The sequence below is a fragment of the Hemiscyllium ocellatum genome, unplaced genomic scaffold (assembly GCF_020745735.1).
Source record: "Hemiscyllium ocellatum isolate sHemOce1 unplaced genomic scaffold, sHemOce1.pat.X.cur. scaffold_1522_pat_ctg1, whole genome shotgun sequence".
Classification (NCBI taxonomy): Eukaryota; Metazoa; Chordata; class Chondrichthyes; order Orectolobiformes; family Hemiscylliidae; genus Hemiscyllium; species Hemiscyllium ocellatum.
In genome coordinates, this window is record NW_026867798.1 from 90,402 (window position 1) to 105,862 (window position 15,461).

At 51.1% G+C, this 15,461-nt stretch overlaps 8 non-coding genes across 8 annotated transcripts; all 8 read right to left on the reverse strand.

Moving 5' to 3' along the window:
* Positions 1-1,126: 1,126 nt before the first annotated feature.
* LOC132810094 (U2 spliceosomal RNA) lies at positions 1,127-1,318 on the reverse strand. The gene has a single exon (XR_009642703.1). It is a non-coding gene; the product is annotated as a U2 spliceosomal RNA (small nuclear RNA).
* A 1,804-nt stretch (positions 1,319-3,122) lies between these two features.
* On the reverse strand, positions 3,123-3,314 carry LOC132810119 (U2 spliceosomal RNA). Its single transcript, XR_009642726.1, has one exon. It is a non-coding gene; the product is annotated as a U2 spliceosomal RNA (small nuclear RNA).
* Positions 3,315-5,110: 1,796 nt separating this feature from the next.
* LOC132810107 (U2 spliceosomal RNA) lies at positions 5,111-5,301 on the reverse strand. The gene has a single exon (XR_009642715.1). It is a non-coding gene; the product is annotated as a U2 spliceosomal RNA (small nuclear RNA).
* Positions 5,302-7,093: 1,792 nt separating this feature from the next.
* Positions 7,094-7,282, reverse strand: LOC132810072 (U2 spliceosomal RNA). The gene has a single exon (XR_009642683.1). It is a non-coding gene; the product is annotated as a U2 spliceosomal RNA (small nuclear RNA).
* A 1,803-nt stretch (positions 7,283-9,085) lies between these two features.
* On the reverse strand, positions 9,086-9,276 carry LOC132810126 (U2 spliceosomal RNA). The gene has a single exon (XR_009642732.1). It is a non-coding gene; the product is annotated as a U2 spliceosomal RNA (small nuclear RNA).
* Positions 9,277-11,071: 1,795 nt separating this feature from the next.
* On the reverse strand, positions 11,072-11,263 carry LOC132810113 (U2 spliceosomal RNA). Its single transcript, XR_009642720.1, has one exon. It is a non-coding gene; the product is annotated as a U2 spliceosomal RNA (small nuclear RNA).
* A 1,796-nt stretch (positions 11,264-13,059) lies between these two features.
* LOC132810095 (U2 spliceosomal RNA) lies at positions 13,060-13,251 on the reverse strand. Its single transcript, XR_009642704.1, has one exon. It is a non-coding gene; the product is annotated as a U2 spliceosomal RNA (small nuclear RNA).
* A 1,798-nt stretch (positions 13,252-15,049) lies between these two features.
* Positions 15,050-15,239, reverse strand: LOC132810129 (U2 spliceosomal RNA). Its single transcript, XR_009642734.1, has one exon. It is a non-coding gene; the product is annotated as a U2 spliceosomal RNA (small nuclear RNA).
* Between the last annotated feature and the right edge of the window lie 222 nt (positions 15,240-15,461).

The window sequence follows — 15,461 nt, forward strand, 5'->3', positions numbered from 1 at the left end:
AAATGCCAATCATCGTTTCCCTCACGTACAGGATTCGCTCCTCGGCATTCCGCATCAATCCGAAAAGTTGCGAAAAGCGAATTACGTCCGTGCACCCTTTCTTTATCGTCCACTTTCAATATCCTCTCTACTTGTATCCGACTCTCTGTGGAGAATGGGGAGGGAGCTGATCTCCCCGTGTAAACATGTCACGCTGCAAGCGCGCCTCATCACCACCAGCAGCTCGATTCGACATCTCCGTTCACATTGCTGCAGATCGCTGACAACATTATAATCCGACCCAGTTGACAAACTGACAACTGTTTCGCTACTTGCACCGCAAATGATGACAAATCGTTCCAAATCGTACGGGTGGCACAGTGGATCAGTGGTTAGTACGGCTGCCTGGTGGCACCAGGGAGCTGAAGCCAGTTCCAGCCTTGGGCGATCGTCTGCGTGAATAATCTTTACGTACAGACGTAGCTACTAAAGCAGGTCGCTTCCGTACAGTAGTTTGCGAAGAAACAAACAGAGATGGGGTTTCACTCTATTCAGGAAACAGACTAAAGACATTTCTTTCTTGTTCAAGAAAATATTAGGATAAATTTGTTGCCTCGGGGTGGGGGGGGAGGCGGGGGGTTTGGGAAGGGGCTGTGGGGGCTGATCTGATAGCCATTTGACATTGGCTGAGTCATGGGATCCCACAACCTGATTTGACTGTGTTAAAAATCCCACAACACCAGGTTTCAGCCCAACGGGGTTCTTTGAAATTACAGCAGTCACCCCACCCCCCGCCACCGCCGTACCATCGGTGGATACGTTCCAAGAACGACCGCAGAAGCCCAAAACGGCAGACAAGGGCAAATCCATTCATTCAAATTGGCAAGTTACCTTCCTGGCAGGCCCCTGTTCCAGAATGTTCCCTGTAGCACGTTGGGGTTACCCCTGTCCTGGCTTTCAGCGTGCTGCACCTTCATCAGGTAACTGCAGAGCAGGTTCATAAGACAGAAAACCCGTAACAAAAGACGATAGTTTCCTGCAACTGAAAAGACAATAGATGCAACAATCACTGACTGCCATCAACACGGCAAACGAGCAAAGGCAAGAGATTCACATTGCATTCACCTGCTTTTGAACTTGGGTAGACGTTGGGTGCACCATTCCTGGAAACACTGCAATACCAGGCTGATACATGGAGAGGACAGAGCAAGCCCTTAAGCCATCTCCCTGCTCCAAAAATCCATTTAATACAAACACTCCCACCTTCGGGAGATATCAGCGATTAAACTGATAAGAACAGAAACTACACATATTCCAAGCCAAAAGGCCGAGAAGCGATAGCACATTAATACTCCAACGGTGGAGGTCATATTTGCCGACTATCCTTTCCATCAGTTTGATGATATTCAAAGTTCCTTTATTCCCTTACCGTCTACCTCCTTCCAAGATATCCAACCAGACCGGAAGATCACTCTGCAGCAGTCGCTGTGCTTTCCCCGTGCTTTTCTGTTACGTAGCCGCGTAGGTCGCGCTGACGACCAATCAGATGGCACGGGCCGGAGCCACTGCACGTCAGGTCGACTGCAGAGAGGTTTCTCCCGGTGATCGGGGACAGCGGCGGCGGCAGGGTCATTCATTCCCCGGCAGGGTCATTCATTCCCCCGGCATCTACAAGATTCACCAGAATTCCTCAGGCAGCACCTTGTAAACCCATGGCCAACGCAGCCTCGAAGGATGACGGCAGCAGATCCACGGGAACACCACCATTCGCAAGTTCTCCCCCCCCCCGAGGCACTCGCTGTCCTGATTGCAAATATGTCCTTGTTCCTCCGGTGTTACCGGGTCAAAATCGGGAATCCCCGCCCAAACAGCATCGCGGGGCTACCGACAGCACTTGGACTGCAGCGGTTCGAGAGAGCAGCTCACCACCAGGCTGATCTCGGCATGGGCGAGAAATGTTGGCCTTGACGGAAAGATCCTATTCATTGCCTCCCCTTGTGTTGGTGTAGCTTGCCCATAAATGCCAATCATCGTTTCCCTCACGTACAGGATTCGCTCCTCGGCATTCCGCATCAATCCGAAAAGTTGCGAAAAGCGAATTACGTCCGTGCACCCTTTCTTTATCGTCCACTTTCAATATCCTCTCTACTTGTATCCGACTCTCTGTGGAGAATGGGGAGGGAGCTGATCTCCCCGTGTAAACATGTCACGCTGCAAGCGTGCCTCATCACCACCAGCAGCTCGATTCGACATCTCCGTTCACATTGCTGCAGATCGCTGACAACATTATAATCCGACCCAGTTGACAAACTGACAACTGTTTCGCTACTTGCACCGCAAATGAAGACAAATCGTTCCAAATCGTACGGGTGGCACAGTGGATCAGTGGTTAGTACGGCTGCCTGGTGGCACCAGGAGCTGAAGCCAGTTCCAGCCTTGGGCGATCGTCTGCGTGAATAATCTTTACGTACAGACGTAGCTACTAAAGCAGGTCGCTTCCGTACAGTAGTTTGCGAAGAAACAAACAGAGATGGGGGTTTCACTCTATTCAGGAAACAGACCAAAGACATTTCTTTCTTGTTCAAGAAAATATTAGGATAAATTTGTTGCCTCGGGGTTGGGGGGGGAGGGGGCGGGGGGTTGGGAAGGGGCTGTGGGGCTGATCTGATAGCCATTTGACATTGGCTGAGTCAGGGATCCCACAACCTGATTTGACTGTGTTAAAAATCCCACAACACCAGGGTTCAGCCCAACGGGGTTCTTGAAATTACAGCAGTCACCCCACCCCCCGCCACCGCCGTACCATCGGTGGGATACGTTCCAAGAACGACCGCAGAAGCCCAAAACGGCAGACAAGGGCAAATCCATTCATTCAAATTGGCAAGTTACCTTCCTGGCAGGCCCTGGTTCCAGAATGTTCCCTGTAGCACGTTGGGGTTACCCCGTCCTGGCTTTCAGCGTGCTGCACCTTCATCAGGTAACTGCAGAGCAGGTTCATAAGACAGAAAACCCGTAACAAAAGACGATAGTTTCCTGCAACTGAAAAGACAATAGATGCAACAATCACTGACTGCCATCAACACGGCAAACTAGCAAAGGCAAGAGATTCACATTGCATTCACCTGCTTTTGAACTTGGGTAAGCGTTGGTGCACCATTCCTGGAAACACTGCAATACCAGGCTGATACATGGAGAGGACAGAGCAAGCCCTTAAGCCATCTCCCTGCTCCAAAAATCCATTTAATACAAACACTCCCACCTTCGGGAGATATCAGCGATTAAACTGATAAGAACAGAAACAACACATATTCCAAGCCAAAAGGCCGAGAAGCGATAGCACATTAATACTCCAACGGTGGAGGTCATATTTGCCGACTATCCTTTCCATCAGTTTGATGATATTCAAAGTTCCTTTATTCCCTTACCGTCTACCTTCCTTCCAAGATATCCAACCAGACCGGAAGATCACTCTGCAGCAGTCGCTGTGCTTTCCCCGTGCTTTCTGTCCATCTGTTACGTAGCCGCGTAGGTCGCGCTGACGACCAATCAGATGGCACGGGCCGGAGCCACCGCACGTCAGGTCGACTGCAGAGAGGTTTTCTCCCGGTGATCGGGGACAGCGGCGGCGGCAGGGTCATTCATTCCCCCGGCATCTACAAGATTCACCAGAATTCCTCAGGCAGCACCTTGCAAACCCATGGCCAACGCAGCCTCGAAGGATGACGGCAGCAGATCCACGGGAACACCACCATTCGCAAGTTCTCCCCCCCCCCGAGGCACTCGCTGTCCTGAATTGCAAATATGTCCTTGTTCCTCCGGTGTTACCGGGTCAAAATCGGGAATCCCCGCCCAAACAGCATCGCGGGGCTACCGACAGCACTTGGACTGCAGCGGTTCGAGAGAGCAGCTCACCACCAGGCTGATCTCGGCATGGGCGAGAAATGTTGGCCTTGACGGAAAGATCCTATTCATTGCCTCCCCTTGTGTTGGTGTAGCTTGCCCATAAATGCCAATCATCGTTTCCCTCACGTACAGGATTCGCTCCTCGGCATTCCGCATCAATCCGAAAAGTTGCGAAAAGCGAATTACGTCCGTGCACCCTTTCTTTATCGTCCACTTTCAATATCCTCTCTACTTGTATCCGACTCTCTGTGGAGAATGGGAGGGAGCTGATCTCCCCGTGTAAACATGTCACGCTGCACGCGCGCCTCATCACCACCAGCAGCTCGATTCGACATCTCCGTTCACATTGCTGCAGATCGCTGACAACATTATAATCCGACCCAGTTGACAAACTGACAACTGTTTCGCTACTTGCACCGCAAATGATGACAAATCGTTCCAAATCGTACGGGTGGCACAGTGGATCAGTGGTTAGTACGGCTGCCTGGTGGCACCAGGGAGCTGAAGCCAGTTCCAGCCTTGGGCGATCGTCTGCGTGAATAATCTTTACGTACAGACGTAGCTACTAAAGCAGGTCGCTTCCGTACAGTAGTTTGCGAAGAAACAAACAGAGATGGGGGTTTCACTCTATTCAGGAAACAGACTAAAGACATTTCTTTCTTGTTCAAGAAAATATTAGGATAAATTTGTTGCCTCGGGGGGGGGGGGGGGCGGGGGGGTTGGGAAGGGGCTGTGGGGGCTGATCTGATAGCCATTTGACATTGGCTGAGTCATGGGATCCCACAACCTGATTTGACTGTGTTAAAAATCCCACAACACCAGGGTTCAGCCCAACGGGGTTCTTTGAAATTACAGCAGTCACCCACCCCCCCCGCCACCGCCGTACCATCGGTGGATACGTTCCAAGAACGACCGCAGAAGCCCAAAACGGCAGACAAGGGCAAATCCATTCATTCAAATTGGCAAGTTACCTTCCTGGCAGGCCCCTGGTTCCAGAATGTTCCCTGTAGCACGTTGGGGTTACCCCTGTCCTGGCTTTCAGCGTGCTGCACCTTCATCAGGTAACTGCAGAGCAGGTTCATAAGACAGAAAACCCGTAACAAAAGACGATAGTTTCCTGCAACTGAAAAGACAATAGATGCAACAATCACTGACTGCCATCAACACGGCAAACTAGCAAAGGCAAGAGATTCACATTGCATTCACCTGCTTTTGAACTTGGGTAAGCGTTGGGTGCACCATTCCTGGAAACACTGCAATACCAGGCTGATACATGGAGAGGACAGAGCAAGCCCTTAAGCCATCTCCCTGCTCCAAAAATCCATTTAATACAAACACTCCCACCTTCGGAGATATCAGCGATTAAACTGATAAGAACAGAAACTACACATATTCCAAGCCAAAAGGCCGAGAAGCGATAGCACATTAATACTCCAACGGTGGAGGTCATATTTGCCGACTATCCTTTCCATCAGATTGATGATATTCAAAGTTCCTTTATTCCCTTACCGTCTACCTTCCTTCCAAGATATCCAACCAGACCGGAAGATCACTCTGCAGCAGTCGCTGTGCTTTCCCCGTGCTTTCTGTCCATCTGTTACGTAGCCGCGTAGGTCGCGCTGACGACCAATCAGATGGCACGGGCCGGAGCCACCGCACGTCAGGTCGACTGCAGAGAGGTTTCTCCCGGTGATCGGGGACAGCGGCGGCGGCAGGGTCATTCATTCCCCCGGCATCTACAAGATTCACCAGAATTCCTCAGGCAGCACCTTGCAAACCCATGGCCAACGCAGCCTCGAAGGATGACGGCAGCAGATCCACGGGAACACCACCATTCGCAAGTTCTCCCCCCCCCCGAGGCACTCGCTGTCCTGAATTGCAAATATGTCCTTGTTTCTCCGGTGTTACCGGGTCAAAATCGGGAATCCCGCCCAAACAGCATCGCGGGCTACCGACAGCACTTGGACTGCAGCGGTTCGAGAGAGCAGCTCACCACCAGGCTGATCTCGGCATGGCGAGAAATGTTGGCCTTGACGGAAAGATCCTAATCATTGCCTCCCCTTGTGTTGGTGTAGCTTGCCCATAAATGCCAATCATCGTTTCCCTCACGTACAGGATTCGCTCCTCGGCATTCCGCATCAATCCGAAAAGTTGCGAAAAGCGAATTACGTCCGTGCACCCTTTCTTTTTCGTCCACTTTCAATATCCTCTCTACTTGTATCCGACTCTCTGTGGAGAATGGGAGGGAGCTGATCTCCCCGTGTAAACATGTCACGCTGCAAGCGCGCCTCATCACCACCAGCAGCTCGTTTCGACATCTCCGTTCACATTGCTGCAGATCGCTGACAACATTATAATCCGACCCAGTTGACAAACTGACAACTGTTTCGCTACTTGCACCGCAAATGATGACAAATCGTTCCAAATCGTACGGGTGGCACAGTGGATCAGTGGTTAGTACGGCTGCCTGGTGGCACCAGGGAGCTGAAGCCAGTTCCAGCCTTGGGCGATCGTCTGCGTGAATAATCTTTACGTACAGACGTAGCTACTAAAGCAGGTCGCTTCCGTACAGTAGTTTGCGAAGAAACAAACAGAGATGGGGGTTTCACTCTATTCAGGAAACAGACTAAAGACATTTCTTCCTTGTTCAAGAAAATATTAGGATAAATTTGTTGCCTCGGGGGTGGGGGGGGAGGCGGGGGGTTGGGAAGGGGCTGTGGGGGCTGATCTGATAGCCATTTGACATTGGCTGAGTCATGGGATCCCACAACCTGATTTGACTGTGTTAAAAATCCCACAACACCAGGTTTCAGCCCAACGGGGTTCTTTGAAATTACAGCAGTCACCCCACCCCCCGCCACCGCCGTACCATCGGTGGGATACGTTCCAAGAACGACCGCAGAAGCCCAAAACGGCAGACAAGGGCAAATCCATTCATTCAAATTGGCAAGTTACCTTCCTGGCAGGCCCCTGGTTCCAGAATGTTCCCTGTAGCACGTTGGGTTACCCCTGTCCTGGCTTTCAGCGTGCTGCACCTTCATCAGGTAACTGCAGAGCAGGTTCATAAGACAGAAAACCCCGTAACAAAAGACGATAGTTTCCTGCAACTGAAAAGACAATAGATGCAACAATCACTGACTGCCATCAACACGGCAAACTAGCAAAGGCAAGAGATTCACATTGCATTCACCTGCTTTTGAACTTGGGTAGCGTTGGGTGCACCATTCCTGGAAACACTGCAATACCAGGCTGATACATGGAGGACAGAGCAAGCCCTTAAGCCATCTCCCTGCTCCAAAAATCCATTTAATACAAACACTCCCACCTTCGGGAGATATCAGCGATTAAACTGATAAGAACAGAAACTACACATATTCCAAGCCAAAGGCCGAGAAGCGATAGCACATTAAACTCCAACGGTGGAGGTCATATTTGCCGACTATCCTTTCCATCAGTTTGATGATATCAAAGTTCCTTTATTCCCTTACCGTCTACCTTCCTTCAAGATATCCAACCAGACCGGAAGATCACTCTGCAGCAGTCGCTGTGCTTTCCCCGTGCTTTTCTGTTACGTAGCCGCGTAGGTCGCGCTGACGACCAATCAGATGGCACGGGCCGGAGCCACTGCACGTCAGGTCGACTGCAGAGAGGTTTCTCCCGGTGATCGGGGACAGCGGCGGCGGCAGGGTCATTCATTCCCCCGGCAGGGTCATTCATTCCCCTGGCATCTACAAGATTCACCAGAATTCCTCAGGCAGCACCTTGTAAACCCATGGCCAACGCAGCCTCGAAGGATGACGGCAGCAGATCCACGGGAACACCACCATTCGCAAGTTCTCTCCCCCCGCCGAGGCACTCGCTGTCCTGAATTGCAAATATGTCCTTGTTCCTCCGGTGTTACCGGGTCAAAATCGGGAATCCCCGCCCAAACAGCATCGCGGGGCTACCGACAGCACTTGGACTGCAGCGGTTCGAGAGAGCAGCTCACCACCAGGCTGATCTCGGCATGGGGCGAGAAATGTTGGCCTTGACGGAAAGATCCTATTCATTGCCTCCCTTGTGTTGGTGTAGCTTGCCCATAAATGCCAATCATCGTTTCCCTCACGTACAGGATTCGCTCCTCGGCATTCCGCATCAATCCGAAAAGTTGCGAAAAGCGAATTACGTCCGAGCACCCTTTCTTTATCGTCCACTTTCAATATCCTCTCTACTTGTATCCGACTCTCAGTGGAGAATGGGGAGGGAGCTGATCTCCCCGTGTAAACATGTCACGCTGCAAGCGTGCCTCATCACCACCAGCAGCTCGATTCGACATCTCCGTTCACATTGCTGCAGATCGCTGACAACATTATAATCCGACCCAGTTGACAAACTGACAACTGTTTCGCTACTTGCACCGCAAATGATGACAAATCGTTCCAAATCGTACGGGTGGCACAGTGGATCAGTGGTTAGTACGGCTGCCTGGTGGCACCAGGGAGCTGAAGCCAGTTCCAGCCTTGGCGATCGTCTGCGTGAATAATCTTTACGTGCAGACGTAGCTACTAAAGCAGGTCGCTTCCGTACAGTAGTTGCGAAGAAACAAACAGAGATGGGGGTTTCACTCTATTCAGGAAACAGACCAAAGACATTTCTTTCTTGTTCAAGAAAATATTAGGATAAATTTGTTGCCTCGGGGTGGGGGGGGAGGCGGGGGGGTTGGGAAGGGGCTGTGGGGCTGATCTGATAGCCATTTGACATTGGCTGAGTCATGGGATCCCACAACCTGATTTGACTGTGTTAAAAATCCCACAACACCAGGGTTCAGCCCAACGGGGTTCTTTGAAATTACAGCAGTCACCCCACCCCCCCCACCGCCGTACCATCGGTGGGATACGTTCCAAGAACGACCGCAGAAGCCCAAAACGGCAGACAAGGGCAAATCCATTCATTTAAATTGGCAAGTTACCTTCCTGGCAGGCCCCTGTTCCAGAATGTTCCCTGTAGCACGTGGGGTTACCCCTGTCCTGGCTTTCAGCGTGCTGCACCTTCATCAGGTAACTGCAGAGCAGGTTCATAAGACAGAAAACCCGTAACAAAAGACGATAGTTTCCTGCAACTGAAAAGACAATAGATGCAACAATCACTGACTGCCATCAACACGGCAAACTAGCAAAGTCAAGAGATTCACATTGCATTCACCTGCTTTTGAACTTGGGTAAGCGTTGGGTGCACCATTCCTGGAAACACTGCAATACCAGGCTGATACATGGAGAGGACAGAGCAAGCCCATAAGCCATCTCCCTGCTCCAAAATCCATTTAATACAAACACTCCCACCTTCGGGAGATATCAGCGATTAAACTGATAAGAACAGAAACTACACATATTCCAAGCCAAAAGGCCGAGAAGCGATAGCACATTAATACTCCAACGGTGGAGGTCATATTTGCCGACTATCCTTTCCATCAGTTTGATGATATTCAAAGTTCCTTTATTCCCTTACCGTCTACCTTCCTTCCAAGATATCCAACCAGACCGGAAGATCACTCTGCAGCAGTCGCTGTGCTTTCCCCGTGCTTTTCTGTCCATCTGTTACGTAGCCGCGTAGGTCGCGCTGACGACCAATCAGATGGCACGGGCCGGAGCCACCGCACGTCAGGTCGACTGCAGAGAGGTTTCTCCCGGTGATCGGGGACAGCGGCGGCGGCAGGGTCATTCATTCCCCGGCATCTACAAGATTCACCAGAATTCCTCAGGCAGCACCTTGCAAACCCATGGCCAACGCAGCCTCGAAGGATGACGGCAGCAGATCCACGGGAACACCACCATTCGCAAGTTCTCCCCCCGCCGAGGCACTCGCTGTCCTGAATTGCAAATATGTCCTTGTTCCTCCGGTGTTACCGGGTCAAAATCGGGAATCCCCGCCCAAACAGCATCGCGGGCTACCGACAGCACTTGGACTGCAGCGGTTCGAGAGAGCAGCTCACCACCAGGCTGATCTCGGCATGGCGAGAAATGTTGGCCTTGACGGAAAGATCCTATTCATTGCCTCCCCTTGTGTTGGTGTAGCTTGCCCAAAATGCCAATCATCGTTTCCCTCACGTACAGGATTCGCTCCTCGGCATTCCGCATCAATCCGAAAAGTGCGAAAAGCGAATTACGTCCGTGCACCCTTTCTTTATCGTCCACTTTCAATATCCTCTCTACTTGTATCCGACTCTCTGTGGAGAATGGGGAGGGAGCTGATCTCCCCGTGTAAAACATGTCACGCTGCAAGCGCGCCTCATCACCACCAGCAGCTCGATTCGACATCTCCGTTCACATTGCTGCAGATCGCTGACAACATTATAATCCGACCCAGTTGACAAACTGACAACTGTTTTCGCTACTTGCACCGCAAATGATGACAAATCGTTCCAAATCGTACGGGTGGCACAGTGGATCAGTGGTTAGTACGGCTGCCTGGTGGCACCAGGGAGCTGAAGCCAGTTCCAGCCTTGGGCGATCGTCTGCGTGAATAATCTTTACGTACAGACGTAGCTACTAAAGCAGGTCGCTTCCGTACAGTAGTTTGCGAAGAAACAAACAGAGATGGGGTTTCACTCTATTCAGGAACAGACTAAAGACATTTCTTCCTGTTCAAGAAAATATTAGGATAAATTTGTTGCCTCGGGGGTGGGGGGGGAGGGGGGGGGGTTGGGAAGGGGCTGTGGGGGCTGATCTGATAGCCATTTGACATTGGCTGAGTCATGGATCCCACAACCTGATTTGACTGTGTTAAAAATCCACAACACCAGGTTTCAGCCCAACGGGGTTCTTTGAAATTACAGCAGTCACCCCACCCCCCCCCCCCCGCCACCGCCGTACCATCGGTGGGAAACGTTCCAAGAACGACCGCAGAAGCCCAAAACGGCAGACAAGGGCAAATCCATTCATTCAAATTGGCAAGTTACCTTCCTGGCAGGCCCTGGTTCCAGAATGTTCCCTGTAGCACGTTGGGGTTACCCCTGTCCTGGCTTTCAGCGTGCTGCACCTTCATCAGGTAACTGCAGAGCAGGTTCATAAGACAGAAAACCCGTAACAAAAGACGATAGTTTCCTGCAACTGAAAAGACAATAGATGCAACAATCACTGACTGCCATCACACGGCAAACTAGCAAAGGCAAGAGATTCACATTGCATTCACCTGCTTTTGAACTTGGGTAAGCGTTGGGTGCACCATTCCTGGAAACACTGCAATACCAGGCTGATACATGGTGAGGACAGAGCAAGCCCTTAAGCCATCTCCCTGCTCCAAAAATCCATTTAATACAAACACTCCCACCTTCGGGAGATATCAGCGATTAAACTGATAAGAACAGAAACTACACATATTCCAAGCCAAAAGGCCGAGAAGCGATAGCACATTAATACTCCAACGGTGGAGTCATATTTGCCGACTATCCTTTCCATCAGTTTGATGATATTCAAAGTTCCTTTATTCCCTTACCGTCTACCTTCCTTCCAAGATATCCAACCAGACCGGAAGATCACTCTGCAGCAGTCGCTGTGCTTTCCCCGTGCTTTTCTGTCCATCTGTTACGTAGCCGCGTAGGTCGCGCTGACGACCATCAGATGGCACGGGCCGGAGCCACCGCACGTCAGGTCGACTGCAGAGAGGTTTCTCCCGGTGATCGGGGACAGCGGCGGCGGCAGGGTCATTCATTCCCCCCGCATCTACAAGATTCACCAGATTCCTCAGGCAGCACCTTGCAAACCCATGGCCAACGCAGCCTCGAAGGATGACGGCAGCAGATCCACGGGAACACCACCATTCGCAAGTTCTCCCCCCCGCCGAGGCACTCGCTGTCCTGAATTGCAAATATGTCCTTGTTCCTCCGGTGTTACCGGGTCAAAATCGGGAATCCCCGCCCAAACAGCATCGCGGGGCTACCGACAGCACTTGGACTGCAGCGGTTCGAGAGAGCAGCTCACCACCAGGCTGATCTCGGCATGGGCGAGAAATGTTGGCCTTGACGGAAAGATCCTATTCATTGCCTCCCCTTGTGTTGGTGTAGCTTGCCCATAAATGCCAATCATCGTTCCCCTCACGTACAGGATTCGCTCCTCGGCATTCCGCATCAATCCGAAAAGTTGCGAAAAGCGAATTACGTCCGTGCACCCTTTCTTTATCGTCCACTTTCAATATCCTCTCTACTTGTATCCGACTCTCTGTGGAGAATGGGGAGGGAGCTGATCTCCCCGTGTAAACATGTCACGCTGCAAGCGCGCCTCATCACCACCAGCAGCTCGATTCGACATCTCCGTTCACATTGCTGCAGATCGCTGACAACATTATAATCCGACCCAGTTGACAAACTGACAACTGTTTCGCTACTTGCACCGCAAATGATGACAAATCGTTCCAAATCGTACGGGTGGCACAGTGGATCAGTGGTTAGTACGGCTGCCTGGTGGCACCAGGGAGCTGAAGCCAGTTCCAGCCTTGGGCGATCGTCTGCGTGAAAAATCTTTACGTACAGACGTAGCTACTAAAGCAGGTCGCTTCCGTACAGTAGTTTGCGAAGAAACAAACAGAGATGGGGGTTTCACTCTATTCAGGAAACAGACTAAAGACATTTCTTCCTTGTTCAAGAAAATATTAGGATAAATTTGTTGCCTCGGGGTGGGGGGGGAGGGGGGGGGGTGTGGGAAGGGGCTGTGGGGGCTGATCTGATAGCCATTTGACATTGCTGAGTCATGGGATCCCACAACTGATTTGACTGTGTTAAAAATCCCACAACACCAGGTTTCAGCCCAACGGGGTTCTTTTGAAATTACAGCAGTCACCCCACCCCCCCCGCCACCGCCGTACCATCGGTTGGATACGTTCCAAGAACGACCGCAGAAGCCCAAAACGGCAGACAAGGGCAAATCCATTCATTCAAATGGCAAGTTACCTTCCTGGCAGGCCCCTGGTTCCAGAATGTTCCCTGTAGCACGTTGGGGTTACCCCAGTCCTGGCTTTCAGCGTGCTGCACCTTCATCAGGTAACTGCAGAGCAGGTTCATAAGACAGAAAACCCGTAACAAAAGACGATAGTTTCCTGCAACTGAAAAGACAATAGATGCAACAATCACTGACTGCCATCAACACGGCAAACTAGCAAAGGCAAGAGATTCACATTGCATTCACCTGCTTTTGAACTTGGGTAAGCGTTGGGTGCACCATTCCTGGAAACACTGCAATACCAGGCTGATACATGGAGAGGACAGAGCAAGCCCTTAAGCCATCTCCCTGCTCCAAAAATCCATTTAATACAAACACTCCCACCTTCGGGAGATATCAGCGATTAAACTGATAAGAACAGAAACTACACATATTCCAAGCCAAAAGGCCGAGAAGCGATAGCACATTAATACTCCAACGGTGGAGGTCATATTTGCCGACTATCCTTTCCATCAGTTTGATGATATTCAAAGTTCCTTTATTCCCATACCGTCTACCTTCCTTCCAAGATATCCAACCAGACCGGAAGATCACTCTGCAGCAGTCGCTGTGCTTTCCCCGTGCTTTTCTGTCCATCTGTTACGTAGCCGCGTAGGTCGCGCTGACGACCAATCAGATGGCACTGGCCGGAGCCACCGCACGTCAGGTCGACTGCAGAGAGGTTTCTCCCGGTGATCGGGGACAGCGGCGGCGGCAGGGTCATTCATTCCCCCCGGCATCTACAAGATTCACCAGAATTCCTCAGGCAGCACCTTGCAAACCCATGGCCAACGCAGCCTCGAAGGATGACGGCAGCAGATCCACGGGAACACCACCATTCGCAAGTTCTCCCCCCCGCCGAGGCACTCGCTGTCCTGAATTGCAAATATGTCTTTGTTCCTCCGGTGTTACCGGGTCAAAATCGGGAATCCCCGCCCAAACAGCATCGCGGGGCTACCGACAGCACTTGGACTGCAGCGGTTCGAGAGAGCAGCTCACCACCAGGCTGATCTCGGCATGGGCGAGAAATGTTGGCCTTGACGGAAAGATCCTATTCATTGCCTCCCCTTGTGTTGGTGTAGCTTGCCCATAAATGCCAATCATCGTTTCCCTCACGTACAGGATTCGCTCCTCGGCATTCCGCATCAATCCGAAAAGTTGCGAAAAGCGAATTACGTCCGTGCACCCTTTCTTTATCGTCCACTTTCAATAACCTCTCTACTTGTATCCGACTCACTGTGGAGAATGGGGAGGGAGCTGATCTCCCCGTGTAAACATGTCACGCTGCAAGCGCGCCTCATCACCACCAGCAGCTCGATTCGACATCTCCGTTCACATTGCTGCAGATCGCTGACAACATTATAATCCGACCCAGTTGACAAACTGACAACTGTTTCGCTACTTACACCGCAAATGATGACAAATCGTTCCAAATCGTACGGGTGGCACAGTGGATCAGTGGTTAGTACGGCTGCCTGGTGGCACCAGGGAGCTGAAGCCAGTTCCAGCCTTGGGCGATCGTCTGCGTGAATAATCTTTACGTACAGACGAAGCTACTAAAGCAGGTCGATTCCGTACAGTAGATTGCGAAGAAACAAAACAGAGATGGGGGTTTCACTCTATTCAGGAAACAGACTAAAGACATTTCTTCCTTGTTCAAGAAAATATTAGGATAATTTGTTGCCTCGGGGGTGGGGGGGAGGCGGGGGGTATGGGAAGGGGCTGTGGGGGCTGATCTGATAGCCATTTGACATTGGCTGAGTCATGGATCCCACAACCTGATTTGACTGTGTTAAAAATCCCACAACACCAGGTTTCAGCCCAACGGGTTTCTTTTAAATTACAGCAGTCACCCCACCCCCCCGCCACCGCCGTACCATCGGTGGGATACGTTCCAAGAACGACCGCAGAAGCCCAAAACGGCAGACAAGGGCAAATCCATTCATTCAAATTGGCAAGTTACCTTCCTGCAGGCCCCTGGTTCCAGAATGTTCCCTGTAGCACGATGGGGTTACCCCTGTCCTGGCTTTCAGCGTGCTGCACCTTCATCAGGTAACTGCAGAGCAGGTTCATAAGACAGAAAACCCGTAACAAAAGACGATAGTTTCCTGCAACTGAAAAAGACAATAGATGCAACAATCACTGACTGCCATCAACACGGCAAACTAGCAAAGGCAAGAGATTCACATTGCATTCACCTGCTTTGAACTTGGGTAAGCGTTGGGTGCACCAATCCTGGAAACACTGCAATACCAGGCTGATACATGGAGAGACAGAGCAAGCCCTTAAGCATCTCCCTGCTCCAAAAATCCATTTAATACAAACACTCCCACCTTCGGGAGATATCAGCGATTAAACTGAAAAGAACAGAAACTACACATATTCCAAGCCAAAAGGCCGAGAAGCGATAGCACATAATACTCCAACGGTGGAGGTCATATTTGCCGACTATCCTTTCCAACAGTTTGATGATATTCAAAGTTCCTTTATTCCCGTACCGTCTACCTTCCTTCCAAGATATCCAACCAGACCGGAAGATCACTCTGCAGCAGTCGCTGTGCTTTTCCCCGTGCTTTTCTGTCCATCTGTTACGTAGCCGCGTAGGTCGCGCTGACGACCAATCAGATGGCA